Source organism: Lissotriton helveticus, assembly GCF_964261635.1.
Source record: "Lissotriton helveticus chromosome 1_1 unlocalized genomic scaffold, aLisHel1.1 SUPER_1_unloc_18, whole genome shotgun sequence".
Taxonomy (NCBI): domain Eukaryota; kingdom Metazoa; phylum Chordata; class Amphibia; order Caudata; family Salamandridae; genus Lissotriton; species Lissotriton helveticus.
In genome coordinates, this window is record NW_027611657.1 from 138,007 (window position 1) to 156,261 (window position 18,255).

The following is an 18,255-nucleotide window of genomic DNA, read 5'->3' on the forward strand; positions in this document are numbered from 1 at the left end:
ATTCATGCATCACGTACACACAAACTCAGACGGGGAGACAGTACAAGTATTATATAGAAAGACCCAAGACAAACATAAAACAGTTATTGGCCACAATTATCTTATTTCTATATGCTGCGCATACTTTTTGTTAGAGCAATGGGGCAGGCTTTAGTTATATGCCTATAAGGATGCGGAAGAAAGGAGGTAGTAGGTTTTCAGACATTGGCAATCTCCCTAGTCCTCTCGGCGAAGGATACTTGTGTAACCCTTACCTCGAAATACCCTAGACTTTTCCCTACTTGGCTAAACGTAAGGTTGCTTGATCATGTGTGTACGTTATTCTTTCGGGTTTCTTCGGGGTTTGTCGTCTGTCAATTTAGAGATAGACTGGGTTTTCCCGTCTTATCGTTGTTGGGTCTATGAGGACTCGAACATGTCGCTGAAATCGGCTTGGCGAAATCTGTGCCATCGGGCGTAATCGAACGTGGTGGTTCTATCTGGCCTGTTCAAGTCAGTCTGATTCATCTTTGTCTCGCGCCTTTTCCCTTTCTGCCGGCCTGTTATTCCTGTCGGTCCTCTGCTCCTACTCACGTTCAGTAGGGTCGGGCATTGGGCTTTCCAGTGCCCGGCATATCTACAAAAAGCACATTGGTTTTGCCCTAAGTCTGGCCGTCCTGTGCGTAGTGTCGGGGGATTACTTTCGGGACGTTGTGTTCTGGGGTCGTCCTGTCGATATGTTCCTTTACCTGCTCTGTCCTCGTCTCTATTCTTTCGTTGCATTGCTTCTTTGCGCCACATACCGAGGCAGTCGAGCATAATAGGCGTTGTCTTATTATCACGAAGGGCTATTTCTAACGTTTCTATTTTATCAAGATCGAAGGATCCTATCAGTGGCCACTGTTTCTCTTGATTTTCTTTGGTATACCTGTGCCACAGTTTACTATAGGCTATGGTAACTAATCCATAGTTTATGAACATGTCTTTATTAGGGGTGCCTTCCAGCGGAGCTAGATGATCCACCTCTAATAAACGGTCCGGGCTGAACCAGCTATCGACCAGTGGGGAGAAGACAGACATGACAGCTCAACAATGAGGGACAAAAAGTCAGCACTGCCTATCTTATCACTGTGTGCAAAGACTAGACAGAATATTTCTATTCTACGTTGTTTGCAAGCAGTGAATACCTCATGAACCAATATCAAAACAATAAATAAACGACCAGTGGGAAGAATAAGTAGATTCGCAAAAGATCTGCGTCCTCTACCCTTTCACTATCTACAAAGGGGAACCTGTTCTTTCCTGTTTGTAGACAGAGAATCTCCAGGAAACAATCCGCGAACAGTAGCTCGGGGTCAAAAACAGTTAATCAGTGGCCGTTAATAAATAATCGATTCAGTGGGGGAGAAAGATAGGCGCGACGGCTGCGTTACCTATCCTTCACTGTTTGCAAAGAGAAAAGAGCCTACTGTTTCTTCGTGTGCAGACAGTGAATCTCCAAATAGGTCAACAAAGAGTAATACTAGTATTTTCTGAACAAAACAATTATTTCGTGTTTCGTCGTGTCTACACGACCTTACCCGGACCGTATGGACAGTTTCTTGTCTTCCGAATCCAGCGCCCGATCGTCCTCTTTTCTTTGTATTCCTCGCAGCACTCCTGATGGTTCCCAGTCAGGACCGTAGATCACTCGGGAGAGGTCTGTTCGGAACCAGTGAAGTTCGGATGATCGGCTGCCAGATGAGGGTCTATTGGGCAAGAGCTCTCCCGATCGTTGCAGTCGTTCACTCTGTCGTCAGGACCTCTCCCACTGGATCCACGAGTCGCTGATGGGCCCCACGCTTGGGACGCCAATTGTTAAATCTAAGGTCAGGGGACAATCGATATTTGCCCGGCGGTATCGCCTCTTTAACCCACGAATTATTAATCAATGAAGAGGCAGGCGCTGGAGACGGGAAGGCAGGAAACAAGGTTTATTCTCTCCGGAGGAGAACACATCAGTTCAAACAGCAGGTATCGTTCTGAGGTGCTCTAACCGCATCTCTGAGGCCTGGCCTCTTATACACAGCTTTATTGCTTTATTACATATAACATATTCATGGCAAATGCTTTGATGTACGGAAAGACATTCTCGGAATCCCCGCTCCAAGCCCGTTCCCACACACATATACAGCAGAAGTCCCCACCCCGGTCACGACAGGTGATGATTATCGCGCAGCTGGACATTCCGCCGGTTCACGGAATGTGGGGGTTTGACCGGATCTCATAGGGTGGGGGCATCGATCAACTCGAGGGTCCTTTGATGAGGGAAGCTTTCTACTGTACGGGGAGGGGCAATAAACAGTATCGGCAGAGCTAGGTGTCGGCCTGGGAACGAGGAAGACAAACGGGCACACAGGAAAAGGGTTTTGTATCAAAAGAGGGCCTGGGACCATAAAAGGAAGGAAGGGAGGTGTCGCGCTGGGGACAGGATGGGGTTCTGAGGCAGAGCTGCGCTGAAGAGGGGTTTATGACCCAAGGCATGTGCGAGCGGGGGTTGTCAGAGTGCGGGCTTTGTGAGGGAGGAGGGCTATGCCGGGGGCCAGTGGCATGCAAAAAGGGTTGTTCTGATCGAGGCACCTAAAATGGCGGGTGCGCACGACAAAAAGTGTGGCATCAGGGAAAAAGGCAAGATGGCGCAGATAATGTTTACCAGACCGTACTAATTTTCCACACCGCCGGAAACCCCTGTGACATAGTCACATGGGGGGTCGCTTAATCATCTAAGTTCAACCTCGCAGCCCTCTGACCTCTGTGAAGAAACCACTTATCAAAAATGCAGACCACAGCACCAAGAAAAGCTCTACATCATGCGCATGTACATTTATTTATTTATTGGGCTTATAAAGCGCGACAGCTACCCGAAAGGGTTTCCCGGGCTGAGAAATAGCAACAAGCAGTAGGTACGGAAAGAAACGCAGTTATTGATTAAAAAGCCAGGTTACATTTCAGGAACCATACGTCATGACGTGTGTTCGTGACGTTTACTTATCTGTGTCCATGCAGCTCGTCATCGGCTGAAGACAAGCTGCAATGTCCCAGTACTGTCCAAGGGTCGAGGGGGGTTTGTCAATCATTCAACATCTGAAGTGTGTCCTTGCTCCTACTACGTGCCCCTCGTTGATTTTCTACGCTGTACTGGAGCGCCCTTCAGCTGCAAAAATGTAAGGATGTCCTTAGGGTCATTTTAGATCTTGTTTTTTTTCCCCATCAGTGATCCGAAGCCGTGCTGGGTAGAGCATCGCGTATTGAATATTCTGGTCCCTCTGTGATTTCTTGACTGCTAAAAACATTTTCTGCGCCTCTTGGACTTTTTGCATGAAATCCGGGTATATGGAAATGTTCATCCATCATGTGTTAAGGTTTCCAGCTCCCTGGCTTTTCGAAGCGCTGCATCCCGATCTCTATAGTTCAAAAGTTTTGCAATGATCGGACGCGGTCTGGCCCCCGGCAGAGACGGCGGGGCAAGTGATCTGTGTGCTCTTTCAATGATGAAGACATCCGAGAACGTGTCTTTGCCAAAAAGGGTCACTAGTAAATTTTCAAAGTAGCGCTCCATGTTTCCAGTGTTTGTTGTTTCCGCTTCACCCATGACGCGTAAGTTGTTATGGCGGGATCTCACCTCTAAATCTTCTGATTTCGCCATGATAGCAGCCAGTGCTTTCTCGGCCTTTTCTTGTTTTGTTTCCATTTGGCGTTGTGCGTCTTCTGAATCCAGATCTCCGTCTTTCCGCCATATCTATCCTCTCCGCGAGCCGTTTCGACATACGATCCACTCTATAGGTCAAGGTATCGATCTTCCCATCTATATTAGTCAGCGTGGCTTGGATCTTCGTGAACATTGACTAAAAAGGCCACTGACACAGCAGGGTACGCGTCCCCCATAGGCGCTTGAGTGGAGGATTGTTCTTGCTGTTCCTGAATCTGTTGTTTTTTTGGCTTGATCAAAAGGTATTTTTGGCTGAGATTTATCCGGTTTCCCCATTGTGCGCCTGTCGGAGGCCGTGCCGGTGTGTCGCATCTCGTGGGACCAAGGTACTATCACCTGTGAGTGGCGTGGGTAGTACCAGGATGCAACGAACTCCGCACCACCGCTCCTGCAACTTCTCCTCTGCAGCTGTGAAGAACAATAGGCCCCCAGTCAGCCCGTGTGTAGTGGGCCAGGCTCTGGTGATCGGCCGCCCTAGATCAAACTTGGCGCATCCATGTTCAATGAGTGGAGGCACACCAAGAATTCAGAGCAGTGGTATACCTGCGTCAGGAGGTGCATGATGGTCCCAGACAACACACTCAGACAATTCCACCCTCCCGAGCAGTGATTGTGGACCTCCGTAATGTACAGCTTCAGATGCAGGTGGGGAGCCAGGTGGGAAGTTTCTCTGTAGCTCGATGTAGAGTCAAGTGGGGATTCCTCTGTAGCCCGGTGCAGAACCTACCCTCTGTGCGCATCTCAGTTGTTATCGCTGCTAGAGCACGGTCTTTGAGAGTGCTTAAATCTCGCAGCCCATTCCCGGGCACGGCTGTCTCCTCCCCTGTGTGGAACCTCAGTCAGGGGGGAGTCACTGATTAAAAACTGACTGCACTCACCCTTCAGCGCTCAAAGGATTCTCAGGCGTGTGCGAGCTCCCAATGCGGCATGGGACGTCGGCGCATCTGTTACTTGGGGCGCTCTGACCACCGCAGCAGGGCTATCGCGTGTTCTCCCGAGTCCCTGCCCGCACACACGCCGGCGCATGCTGCAACTTTCCCATGTGTCACTGATGCGTGTACGTACGACCCCTCCAGCGCAGCAGCAGCAGCAGCTGGTTTGTTCAGATCTGCAGCACTTGCTCCCGCTAATGCCATCTCCTCTGCCCTGAGGACTCGTTGCAGCTGCCTAGATATTTAGGATAGTGATATGCCGTCTGTCAAGTATCACCTGAGTAGGACATATCGGCTGTTCATGTCGGCTTTCATGTACTGCAGATAAACGGCGTCCCAAAAGCCACCCATATCAATACACCCCTGGCATTAGTAAAATAGGATGAGTGAAATATCTGGCCTCTTCATTTTTTTTTTTTTTGTCAACTTATTGGCTCCCACGTCATCCAGGTGGGTTTCTTGCAAGCAGGACACTCAGACGTGGTGTCGCTTAAGAAACGTGAGTACTCTGTTACCTTTTGTACCCAATCACTCACATCTTAACTAAGGAACTTAACCTCCATTGTCATAGCGATATATATCTTGGTGTTGTTCCAATCACCAGCTGTGCACTCCATCCACATTCCACATGTGCTGCATATAACAACTACTAAAAAACAAACCAAACTGTGCCATGCTCCCTCCACCCCCCAAGAGACCAGTAACGTGCAACAGCGCTATCGTCAATGCCCTCCCCATGCTTGTTCCAGGATGTGCGCTGCTTCCCTCGCAGCCCAACAGGGGCCACTGAACTTCCCAAATTAACCAGCCTCACGACCTAGCCCGCCCATCACTATACCTACAAAATGCCCATCAAGGGAAGTGTAGTCCAGCGGGGGTCCCCAATAAGGTTGCAGTACTCTCAGTGTTACATTTGGATTGTCGTTTCCCCTCTTGCCACTCCAGGCACCTCCGTCCCCCCCTCCCTCCCCCCCAACCAGGCTGTTCACACTCATTCTGCCCCTCCCCCCACCACCCCAGTAGTAAATGGGTGGCCCACATGCACTTCATTCTTTAATTATTATAAATGTCAGAGCAGCCAACAGTGCCCGTGTGAATGTCCCCTTTTTCATGTAGCTTCTGTCGCCGGAGCTGCTTCCAGGATGGTTTCAAGGACTATGTACGTCGCCGGGTTCATTGTTTCCGGGGTATCCTCTGTGTCATGCCCAGATTCAGTGTTCGGGGAGGAGGAGGCACCCAGCTTGATGGTTTTCAGATTCATGGTGCCGTCCTCGCCCACCGTAATTCTCTGTTCATCTGGTTGATCCCCGTCCGCGGACTGTCCCGGGTGCCTTTTATTTCGAATTCTTCCATCAGACCAAGTGCCCCACCCCGTCCTTTGTTACACTGTTCTTCGGGGGGGGGGGCGCGGCGCGCATCTCAAAGAAATAGGCCCTGCCTTGTGCAATTACCTTCAGTTTGGCTGGATATAGCAGCATGTACTGCAGTTGCATATCACGGAGCTTCCGTTTTACTGCCAGAAAGGTTTTCCGCTGCTTCTGGACCTACTTGGTATACTCCGGTAATGTGACTATTTTACTGTTTTCATAGCAGAGATTCTAAGTCTCTATTGCAGCCCAGAGGATACAGTCTCTATCAGATTAGATCAATATTTTGGTGATTATTGCCTGGGGGGGATAGTGGGGGGGGGGTGAAGGCACCAAGGCTCTGTGTTCCCTGTCCGCTGCAAAGAGTTCGGATAAGCCCCACGGACGCAACTGGGTGTGTATCCATCGCTCCAGGAATTGATTTTTCCTGTCCTCCTCAATTTGTTCAGGGAACCCTAGGACTCTTATGTTCCTGTGCCTTGCGCGCCTCTCCGCAACTTTGGCCTGGCACTCAAGGGCCCTTGTGACTGGACGTCTGGGCCACGTGCTGCTTGAATGCTGCCACCTCTCCTTTTAAGTCCACTATATCTCCTCCGCCGTGGATACTTTACCTGCTACTTTAGGTAAATCGGCTCTCAATATGTTCACATCAATAGACATAGTCTCAATTTGACTTTCCAGGAGCTTCCTGGATAGCCGCCATGATGGTTTGCAAGTTGCGCCATCTTCCCCCTCATTACCAGTGCTGGTTTGTCTTGTTATTCTTTGCGGGGGTGTCAAGGGGTAGTATACTGTGTGATTGTGTTGGCCCTAGCAAAGCAGCCCATATTGTCCTTGTCCATCGTGTGCACATCAGGTGCCCCCGTGCGCTAGAACCGGGTTGCGTCAACCACCTCAGTTCATCAGCCACCAAAGGCTTCTGCGTCTTCGTCAATCTGGGCACTGTAGTCACTATATTATCCTCTCTGGAGTGTGGTGGGGGAGGAGAAAGAAACAAGAAGAGGAGGCAGCTCTGTCTGACAACCCCCTACCCCCCGACTGACCTAAATGGCCTGCAGCAGTAGGACCAGGCCATGTGTAGCTCAGCAGCAAACCCTTTGTGTCAAATGTGTTGTAAATTGCCTGTGATATTGTGCAGCATCCCATGTGCCGCATAGCACCCTCAAAGAGAAGTTCGGTCTCTAGCACCCCAGGAGATTTCCTCCTTGGCCTTGTTAGGCAGCAATCAAGGCCCCACCTCTCCGCCCACAGTCCAGGGGGCCACAGGGGTCCAACCACAACTGTTCCTTGACTCCAGCAGGGGCAAGAATATGCAACTGCACAATCTGCAGCCCCTGCTGTTTAGGGAAATCGTCCTCGAGTTACACTGAGAGCGACGTTTGGGACGAGACCATCTGACTTCCAAGCTCAAGATTTGGGGACAAAATAGGATCCCTCAGATGCATGGACTGCCTTATTGACATCGCTCAAGATACTGAATCCCTTTGTGGGTTGGATAGATCACCACAAAAGAAAGGTCTTTACCAAAAAGGACATAGCTTTGAGAAAGTCGCGGGACGATTTTCCTTTGTAAGCAATGAAATAAGTGTTGGCTGTCTGAAGCAAGACCAAAAGAATAAAAAAAAAAAAATTGAAATAACTTGTGTATAATTTGTGCTTACATCGTGCACTTAACAAATTGTTGATACACCTATGATGGTGTGCTGAGGATTTCTTTGACTATTCAGTTTTTGTATTTCACCTACAACTTGAACACGGAAAGACGTAATCTAAGATTTGCAGAAAGAGCCTGGAGATCCTCTCCATCCTTAGAACTTCTAAAATGCTTAAGATCAACGAGGAACACATACAACAGAAGAATAAGGCAAGTGAAAGCAAATTTTTTAGAGCACAGCTTGACCAAGCCAGAAATAGTCAAGCAACAGTCACACCAGAACCAGCACCCTCCCAAACTGTGAAGAACTGGCTGCCTTTTTCATGGAAAAAACCACAAAGATAGAGAATGAGCTACAACTAGTGAATGAACTACTACCGGCTTCATCACTCAGTTTTTCACTCACCACCTAGTATACTGAAGGTAGTGATCCATCCAGGTACCCTTCCAAAAACAAGGCCCCTTGCCACACCTTCTCCTCAATCAACGAAAGTGACATTTACAAAATCCTTTCATCATATAACCCATCTAGTCACTTCACTGACCCTCTACCTCCATCTATGTTCAAAAGAGATCACAGCCTTCATTCTCCCCTATGGTCTAAGATCGTAAATGCCTCGCTACATCAAGGCATTATACCTGATTGCCTAAAAGCAGGACACCCCCACTTTAAAAAAACAACGCAGACTGCTCTGATCCTAATAACTTTCAGCCAATCTCCAACATCCCTACTCTTGCAAAGCTCTTAGAAAAATGTGTCTAGATTCAACTCTGCAACCACATAGACAACTTTTAACTCCTTGACAAACACCATTCAGTTTTCCGTAAAGGTCACAGCACTGAATCTGCACTTACTCATTTTGTGGAAGACATATTAACACTGGATCTAAATGAAACATCCCTCATGATACTGCTCGACTTTATAGCCGCCTTTGAAACAGTTAATCACGATAGACTATTGGAACAAAGGATGGGCTTATTAGGGGTCGTATTGTATTGGTTTTCCCCATTCCTCTAAAACAGATCTCAGGTAGTCAGAATGAATTTATCTCTGTCTAAGCCCCATGCGATCATTCTTGGCTTTCCCCAGGGATCTGCTCTCTCACCCATTCTCTTCAATCTTTTCCTGGAACTACTGGCAAACTACTTAAAATCTGCTACCATCACCTATAATATCTACACTGATGACACTCAGCTGAATCTCAAAATCATCTTCCCAGAGGACATTACATTCCTCAATTCCACCTTGCAAAATACACATCTCTGGCTCACAGAAAACCAACTCACTATTGCCAAAACGGAATTCTTTCTCATCTCACCGCCGAATAAAATTCCCCTAGATCGAACTTTGGTTGAAACCTCTTGCAGCCCTCACTTGCTCTCCTCACATCATACGGTCTAAGCGGTCTAAGCTCTTGTTTTGCCCAGACTGGATTATGGTAGTGCCACTCTATGTGGCTTACCTCGATACAAATTGGACTCTCCAAGAGTCTCCCTCAACACGGCAGCCAGACTTGTCTCCGGAACACAAAGAAATACACACATCTCCCCAGCCCTAAAATCCCTGAACTGGCGACTGTACGAAGCAAGATCTCAACAAATAATTGCATGCATGACTCCTAAAGTGTCACACATCAATACCTCCCGATATCCGGCCCAAAAGCTAAACCATGAGGGGACTGCAGACTATTGTGAAGCGCGCACACCCTGCTTCTGAAACCCAAATGAATCCATAAAAAGAAAATGGGCACCAGCGTGTTTTTCCTTTTTCGCACCTAAGATATGGAATTCTCTACCGCCGGACGTTTGTCTAATCTCTTCTACCACCTCCTTCAAAAAAGAAGCATAATCTTTTCTGCTGACTAGGTTTTTACCCTAAGACAATATATTCATGCTTACTAAAATGTAACCATACTAACTACTCTTTATGATGCTTGACCATCTTATTGCTAACTATTATTGAGATCGAGCTTTTTACTCTATTTATCTTCATTGCTGTGTTTGTCATTCACTCATGTCTGTTTTACCAGTCCAACAGATACCCTACCTCTCGTCATGTAAAGCTTTCTGATACTCACTACGGCAGAGGTCTTCAAACTTTTGGATGCCGAGACCCCCCTGTCAACATTTTGAGGATTAAGGACCCCCTCCTGACAAAATTTTTTAACCCTGTAGGCAGGGCTACTAGAATTATGAGGCAGTGAGGACCAAATTATGCGACAGGCTTGACTAAATTGTGTGGGAAGAAAATGTAAGTGATGTTATGCCACATATTTTGGGATAGCATTGCTTCATTATGTTGAAATTCTTTACACACAGTAACACTGAGGAAAGATTTCACCCCATCAGTACCAGTTTATAACCAAAATACAGCAATTAACATCGTAAAGATTTCAAGTCAACCTTTGAGAAGGGCTTTCCACTCTGCAGGAATACGTGCTGCCACATTAGAAGCTCACCTGGCCCTGGCCAGGAGAAGCAGGGGTCCCTTAAAAACCCGGCGGTTTTGTGCAGAGTTAAGCAGTTTACCCATGTAGCTTTCCTCTCGACCCCTCCCTTCCATCCCTCTCTCCTCTCCTAACCCTGGATCCTCTCTCACTATGCAGGCCATTTTCTTTCACCCCTTTTTACAACTTCTGAACTCTCCCCATTCAACCTCTCACTTCACCTTTAATCACCTCTTGCCATTCTGTCTTTTCACTGTCCTCATCTCTAACAGTCTCTCGCATTTATTTCATGGCCTCTCTGTTCCTATCACCTCCCGTGCCCCTCAGCACTTCTCATTCACCTCGTCTCTCCATTAAAATATTTGTTTATTTGTATCTTAGACCTCTCCAGTCCCCCCATTCAACTTTCACATCTCCCCTTTGTTGTAACAGAAGCCCTCACCTTTGGCTCACACTCAATTCTTGCGTGTCCACACTTCTATTTGGCAATTCACATTTCTCCTCATCCCTGACCTCTTCAATCGAATTCTCTCACTCCCTTGCTGTCCTCTCTCATCTCTCCTCACCAAGCATACGGGTCGGACCCGTATGCTCCTCTCGGCCTGTGCCACTCTGCTTATTGTTCCATATTCAAGAAGGCATGAGTTGTCTGTCTCTCTGTTTTGGTGCAGGCTGCGCAGTTATGGAACTTGCACCCTCCTTTGCTTTGCTCCACCAAGAATCTATTGTCCTTTAGCAAGATATAAAAACCTTTCTCTATGCTCTGTGGGTGACCCCATTTGGCTGATTCTCCTTCTGTGTGTTTCTCATTTGCCTACAGGCAGCAGATGGTTATTAGCTCCAGGAAATCTTTTGGTAACAGTAGCGCACTACAAATGTAAATAATAATAATAGCCAGAAGCAGGGAAGTCACTAGACCAGAAATTTGGAGGGGACTAACACTCCCAGCCAGGGCTGGTCCTAACACTGGTCTCACACGGTGCAACAGTCTTTTTTGGTGCCCCACCCCAGTTTCCTCCTTCTCCATGAATTGCTTCACTGCCACTAAAGAACAATGCACCTCATCTCTCTATAGCACCTTTCTGACAAACATTTCATTTTTTTATAGCTCTACTCATAGTTTACTCGCACTCAGTTCTGTGATCTGCATGGTACACGTTCTTTGTAGCAGGCACATTAACCCTCTGCACACTGTGTGGGTGAAAGGGGAGTGAAGTGTCACATGAGTGCAGGATGAGTAGTGTGCCTGTGTGACTGCAGAGTGAGGTATAGGGTGAACAGCGCAAGTGCATTGTGAGTGCAGAGTAATCACTGTGAGTGCAGGGTGACCAGGTGAATAGTGTGAGTGCATGGTGATCAGTGTTAGTGCATTGTGATCGCTTTGAGTGCAGGGTGAGAGTGATAATGTGTGAGTGCATGGTGATCAGTGTGAGTGCATGGTGATCAGTGTGAGTGCATGGTGATCAGTGTGAGTGCATGGTGATCAGTGTGAGTGCATGGTGATTACTGTGAGTGCAGGGTGAGCGGGTGAATGGTGTGAGTGCATGGTGATCGCTGTGAGTGCATGGTGATCGCTGTGAGTGCATGGCGATTGGTGTGAGTGCATGGCGATTGGTGTGAGTGCATGGTGATCGCTGTGAGTGCATGGTGATCGCTGTGAGTGCATGGTGATCGCTGTGAGTGCATGGTGATCGCTGTGAGTGCATGGTGATTGGTGTGAGTGCATTGTGATTACTGTGAGTGCAGGGTGAGTGGTGTGAGTACATGGTGATCAGTGTGAGTGCATTGTGACTACTGTGAGTGCAGGGTGAGTGGTGTGAGTGCATGGTGATCAGTGTGAGTGCATTGTAATCGCTGTGAGTGCAGGGTGAGCAGGTGAATGGTGTGAGTGCATGGTGATCAGTGTGAGTGCATGGTGATCAGTGTGAGTGCATGGTGATCAGTGTGAGTGCAGGGTGATTACTGTGAGTGCAGGGTGATTGGTGTGAGTGCATGGTGATCAGTGTGAGTGCAGGGTGAGCGTGAAAGTGAAGGGAGAGAATGAGGAGCGAGTTGTCTGAATGCAGGGTGCATTTCCAGGCACTTGAAATAGCTCAGCATGTTATTGACGGCGGCGTAGGGTCTAAGATCTAAGTTAAACTATTGCGGCATTAATCGGGGATCGAGGGTGGAGGAAATAAATAATGTGCTGATCCTACAACAAACTTACAGTCCTATGGTTAGGGTTACCAGCAGATTATTTTGATGGCCCAGTCGGAACAAAAATAAGCAGTCACCTAAAGCTGTATTTTCAGCACTTATCTGTGCATACTTCGAACAGCAAATATAAATAGAAAGCACTTTTAAGTGTGTTCTAGGGCTGCCTCAATGATCCATGACTGACAAAGAGAAAAAAGACAGAAAAGTCACATAACGAATACATACATACTTTTGTATTTAAAAGTCTATTTAGTGTCGAGGAGGTCTTTGCAGGCTCTTTAAACAAAACAGGCAGGCATTTTTCTTTTGGCAGCCCTACTTTATATTCCTTTTCATTAAATGCATTCTCACACAACAGTTGTAATTGTAAAATACAAATGTAAGGAACAGGCAGACCTTGACCGTGAGACTGATAATAGATTATCTTTCTTTTAGAGAGTTCCTTAAAACATTGTTAATTTGAACAGCTGTGATGAGGCCGCCGAATTTTAATTAGCTTTACGCCTGGACATCTTTTCACTGGGGGTAACATCGCGCTTTGTAAATAGATTTCATTACTTGATATAAACCTAAGTATCTCTGTATTGGACCAAACAAATCACATGAATTGTTAAATTGCCCACTGAAAAGGCCCTTGCACGACCTTCAGCCTAAACTACAGAGATCTCAAATGTGCCCGTTACGAACAGCCACCCAAAGAGTGAATGCACCCAGACACAAGGAGGTGAGTGGCAACTCAGTGCGGAATTAAGACAGATGTTGCTCGAAAAGTAACTACGGAAACGAATACTCGTGGAAAATATGCACAAGTGGCATGAAATTAAACAAGTAGAATGTCCACAGTGATGCCAGTGCCAATCTGGAATTCCTTAAGGGTTCTTGAGCACATTGTGCCGACAGAAATCTTCCTTTCAGTGATAAAGTTTGACACGAATGTGAGTCCGCTATGGACATGTGTAATGCCACTTTAAATTTCTATTGGTGCTGAGCAGGAGCAAAGCCCACCACACTTGAGAGCTGCAAGAAATGTGCGTATGGTGCATATCAGATGTTTGCAAACATAGAAAGGTGTTAGGATCATTAATAATAGTACTTGGCGCTGTGGGATCGGTTTGCCAAACATCCGGAGATATTACTGGGCGTCTCAGTTGGCTCCTATCAACCACGTAATTTATGGATCCCCGGCTGACCCGGGCTATGTGATGGACCGTGGTCAGGTGCCGGGGGGAGAGTACACCTGTGTCTTGTACGCGAAGCGTGGCCGGTTTTCATTGAAGGGGCCCACTTTGTGCTCCACGAGAGTGTGGCATGAGGCCAATAGTGCTCTTAGATGGGCTGGGCGTTTGACATTGTCTACGCCATTGTGGAGTTCTGAGAGGTTAGGGATGCTTTGGAAATCGAAAGGCTTCGATCGCTGGGGCTTGATTGGAATATCGCAGATTCGTGACCTGTGGGGCAAAGATAGGGTTCTGACATTCGAGGAGTTGCAGGCCAAGTATCGATTGAATGACGCCGAGCGGTTCCATTACCTCCAGATCCGCCACGCCTTGAATGCAGCTATTTCTGGCGACGAGGTGCTACCGGTGGCATCCCCTCTGGAGGATCGCATTCTTGATGGCCTTCTGCCCACCAAGGCGATCTCTCTTACATATTGCAAATTGATCAATCACTCAGAGGACCCCTTCGTGCGCCTACGCGACCAATGGGTCGCTGACGGCCTTGTTCTGGACGATGAGGACTGGAGGGAGGCGATAGCATCCCCCAAGGAAGTGGCAGTCCCCATGAGGCTCCGTTTGGTTCAACTTAGAATTTTGCATCGATCTTACATCACGGGCCTGGGACTGAGTATGGGATTGGCTGGGTCAGCTGATTGCCTGCGGGGGTGTGGGTTGCCGGGGTCGTTCATGCATATTTTGTGGGAGTGTGAGAGGGTCCGTGCTTTCTGGAAGTGAATACATTCCAAAATGAGTGAAGTGTGGGAGCTGAGGGTAGACTCGGAGGCGAGGAGATGTCTGTTGAATGTGTGGGAGCCCACGGACCTGCCGAGCCATGGTAACTTGTGCAGTCGCCAAACGTAACATCGCACAGCTCTGGGGTGCAACACGGGCGCCCAGGGTTGGAAAATGGATGGAAGATGTTGACTGGTGTATGTTTCGTGAGAAGTCTGTGTATGTCTCCGGAGGGCGGCCCCACAAATGGGTCAGGATATGGGGAGCTTGGAATGCTTACCGAGGCAACATTTGTGAACCTCCGGAATTAGACCCAGTCAGTGTGGACTCGGAGGACTCTTAGGCCTGTTTCATTCTCCTTAAATCATATTGTAATGTATAGAAGTCTGTGTCGATATATTGCAACTGTGGTTACCCTATGCACTCCGGTCGTTGTTTAAGTGTGTATTTGTTTTCATTTAAATAAAAAGATTAAAAAAATAAAATTAAAAAATAGTACTTGGCGCTTATGTGATGTATACAATCAGATTGCAGTAAGATAGCCTGGTAGGTGAAGGCACCTGGCCTAGGGTCAAGACTGTGGCAGGATAGCTCCATTGATTTAGGCGATTGATGCTTAGAGCACGTGTCTATATTAGCAAGGGGTAAATCATGACAAAAATAAATTGTTTGCTATAAGGCACGGTGAATAATTTGTAGTGCTTCTTTCAATCCCCCTTGTTTACAAGTATCACTGCAATCTTAAATTTCAATCAAGTGGGGCCGCCAGGATTGAAGCTGGCGACCAGGAAGGGCACTGCAGGGCGTCTCTTTGTATCCAAATACCACGGTATTTCACAGCAGGAAGAGGTTGTGGTGCAGCGGAGAGAGCTGCCGACTCGGGAGCTGGGGATTTTCGGCGTTGGCGCAACATCCTGTGATTGTGGGCAAACCACTTAATGTACCGGTGCCCTTAGACAGCGACTGGCCACCCTCGCGGGTAATACGCCTCGCTGTATAAATCTACAAACTTTAAATAGCCTTTGGAGGGCTACAAGGCCAACATGACACAAAAATGGTATCCAGATATTAACAAGTACTACAATGTAAAGAAAAAAGACAGTGGTAACACTTTCTAGGATTTAAATCGGCGACATATCAAGAATGCATGATGCGACAAAATATTTATAAAAGGCACAATATGTGATCCGGGTATATGATTTATTTTTGCTCGAGCACCTTCTTTGAAAATAATAAATATGTAACTTGAAATAGGGTTCTTTTTATCATGGATTTTCTCATGCGCAGCATTTAGTTAATGTCAGTTTTTCCTGTAGGCATCAACACGGATCGGGCGTAGATCGGCACAGGATTTTTTTTTATCTGTTTAACCACTTGCGTGCGTCGGATGGCCGCCGGCCGTCCAACGTCACGGTGGGCGTGTGCGGAGGACGGCCAGGGGCTCTCCGAACCACGCCCACGCCATAAATCCCCCGCACCGCGGCAACATTTTCACCACGGTCAAGGGGTTAAATATTTGTTGACACGTTCTTAGTCTTACTGTGTGTTTTGCTTACAAACTGAATCCCCAAAATCATGCACATCTTGCAAATATTCTTTTGACAGAATTTACTGTACCATAATCTTTCATATGTTGCCATGCGTCAGAGACTGGGGAAGAGTGAGGGGCTGGGAGATAAAGTCTGATGTACAGAGTGTCAGAGACAGAGGAACTGGGAGATCACGTCTGAGGCTCAGTGTGTCAGAGACAGCTGTAACCAGTTTGCAAAGTCATGTTAAATATGCAAATGGTCTTTAAAGACATGTGAAAAACTTGGGTGTGCCGGAGATGACTCCAGACACCGCCCAGCCGAGCCCCCAGCAACTCGAGTTGCTCTACAGCAGCTGGGCTGAGACACACGACGAGGGAGGAGGGGGGCTAAAGCCCTTGGGCCTGGGCAGAAGTATGACTGTGAAGGCGCGACCCCCTTTGTGTCGCTCCACGCCCCCCCCCTGGGGGTCGCGCACCACAGTTTGAAGACCCCTGCACTAGGGTCATGTTCGCGTAATACAAAACTATAAACATAAATAAATATACATTTTTATATGAATTCCTCAGAGTTCTGAGCTGTTTTAGGTATGATGACGGTGCTAGCCTCCATCGTCTCTCTGCAAATCGGAGTCTGCTTCTTTCTTCATTTTGGTGACCGTTCTACCACGGTTGTGTTAATTTGTTTTTGGTCCTTTTTTGTTGTTGGGGAGGTGGGGGCTACCGTCTCCATTGTGTCATTCATAGTTCTGTTGTAGTGTTCCATGAGTTTTTGAACATCAGAAATGCTTCCCTGGGTTTGAAGTTTTCTTTGGCATAGATCATACAGATCATCTCTATTCTTATTTCTAGTATCCCTGGCCCACCGTCTAGGTCTAACCTCTTATCTCGTTGCCTTTGCTTCAGGAGCTGAGATGTGGAATGAGATGCTGGGATGATCTGACCAATCGCATGCCGTTATGCATAGTGCTTCTGCTGTGGAGATAAAGGTTAGTGATGTTCCTTTGCCATGTGTTCGACCTGTGCATGTTTGTTTGTTTTTTTACAGAGTTTTATATGTCGCGAACTTTACCCAGATCGGGTATCAGAGCGCTTTACATAGCACCAGTTGCATTACATGAGGACCCATTTTTTTTATTTTTCATTTTTATTAGGGACCGGGAGATTAAGTGATTTGCCTAGAATCACAGTATGTTCAGCTGCATGGCCAAGACTCGAACCCAGTTCCCCAGATTCAAGGTCGACCGCCCTAGCAGTAGGCCAACTTCTCTCCCCTGATTGCACCAGATTATGGTCTTTGAAAAAAGATTTAGTGCAGTCACATGTGAGTCCTCAATTTAGGTTGAAGTCACCTAGAAAGATTGTTTTCGGGTGACTTAAGGTCTGTACTGTGATTGTTAATTGCTCATGAGGGCCTGGTTGTCTCCAGGAGGGTGGTAGATAATGTGTAATTTGGTCAGGGAATAAATCCCCCTAACCCCGGAGGACTTCAACTCACAGGAGGATATCTTCTCCATTTGGAATTGTTTGATTTGTAAGGCTGATCTGTGAATGCATGCAACCCGCACGCCCCCAACTTGGTTTTACTGTGTGGTCCAGTCTAATGATGTTGTAGTTAGGTGGAACTAAGTTATCTAATAGTGGTGTGGAAGCGTTATTTAATCGGGTCACTGGTAGGATTGTTGTGTCTAGCAGGGATGTGGAATTCCTATAGGCCGACGCCCAGGGCATATTGTTTGAGGCCAAGGGCAACACGTTTTCATTTGTGTTTTGTCCTTGGGACAAGTAGGCCCAACTCCCTGCAGCACAAACCCGTTGGCTGCCAGTTTGCAGTACCACATTATAGATCAGGGAAGGGTACGGTCTGCAGTTAAGGTAATATTTTTGTCCATATATTAATGCTGTTCAAGCTTGTATTTATGGTTTATTAATTGAAAGCATTTATTATTAGGTTGAGAGTAAATGTTGTAAGCTCCGACTGCACTACTGACCGTGGTTCCACTACAGAAACATCTACACACGTTTTCAAAGTTTGGCAATATGAGGCTATGTATAATGTTCCCAGAATGCTCTTATTTGATGCAAATATTTGCAGAAAATCGAAAGCAAGATTGATGATTCTGTTTTCAAAATAAAATGTTCATAAATGAATGAAAGCAAAAAAAAATTGCTTTAAAAAAATCGCTAAACCACTATAACATTTCACATACCATTTCTTTGCAGCTGCAGCATCATTCCGTAACGTGTTGATGCACACTAGTATTTCCCAATACTATTCATTATGGAAAATCAGTGTAACCAGTTTCCGTAAGATTATGGGAAACAAAAATAAAAATAAAGCATCGGCAAAGCCAGTAGGTCTGAAATTGGTGGTCAGCTTTTTAGTTTTATCAATGTGCGAATTGTTTTGGCATGGTTTTTGTAAAACCTTATTGGTGAGAGAATTGCCAGG

The 18,255-nt window shown here is 46.9% G+C and overlaps 2 protein-coding genes across 4 annotated transcripts in view; one reads left to right on the forward strand and one right to left on the reverse strand.

Annotated features, from left to right (window-relative positions):
- LOC144805682 (uncharacterized) overlaps nucleotides 1-18,255 on the reverse strand; it is a 222,499-nt gene that overhangs the window by 100,662 nt on the left and 103,582 nt on the right. The window lies entirely within an intron of this gene.
- Nucleotides 1-18,255, forward strand: part of LOC144805680 (uncharacterized) — a 46,717-nt gene that overhangs the window by 22,647 nt on the left and 5,815 nt on the right. For all 3 annotated transcript variants that reach the window (XM_078672188.1, XM_078672189.1, XM_078672190.1), the window contains exon 2: nucleotides 16,710-16,792. The gene's annotated coding sequence lies outside the window, so the exon portion shown is untranslated. The remainder of the gene's footprint in view (nucleotides 1-16,709; nucleotides 16,793-18,255) is intronic.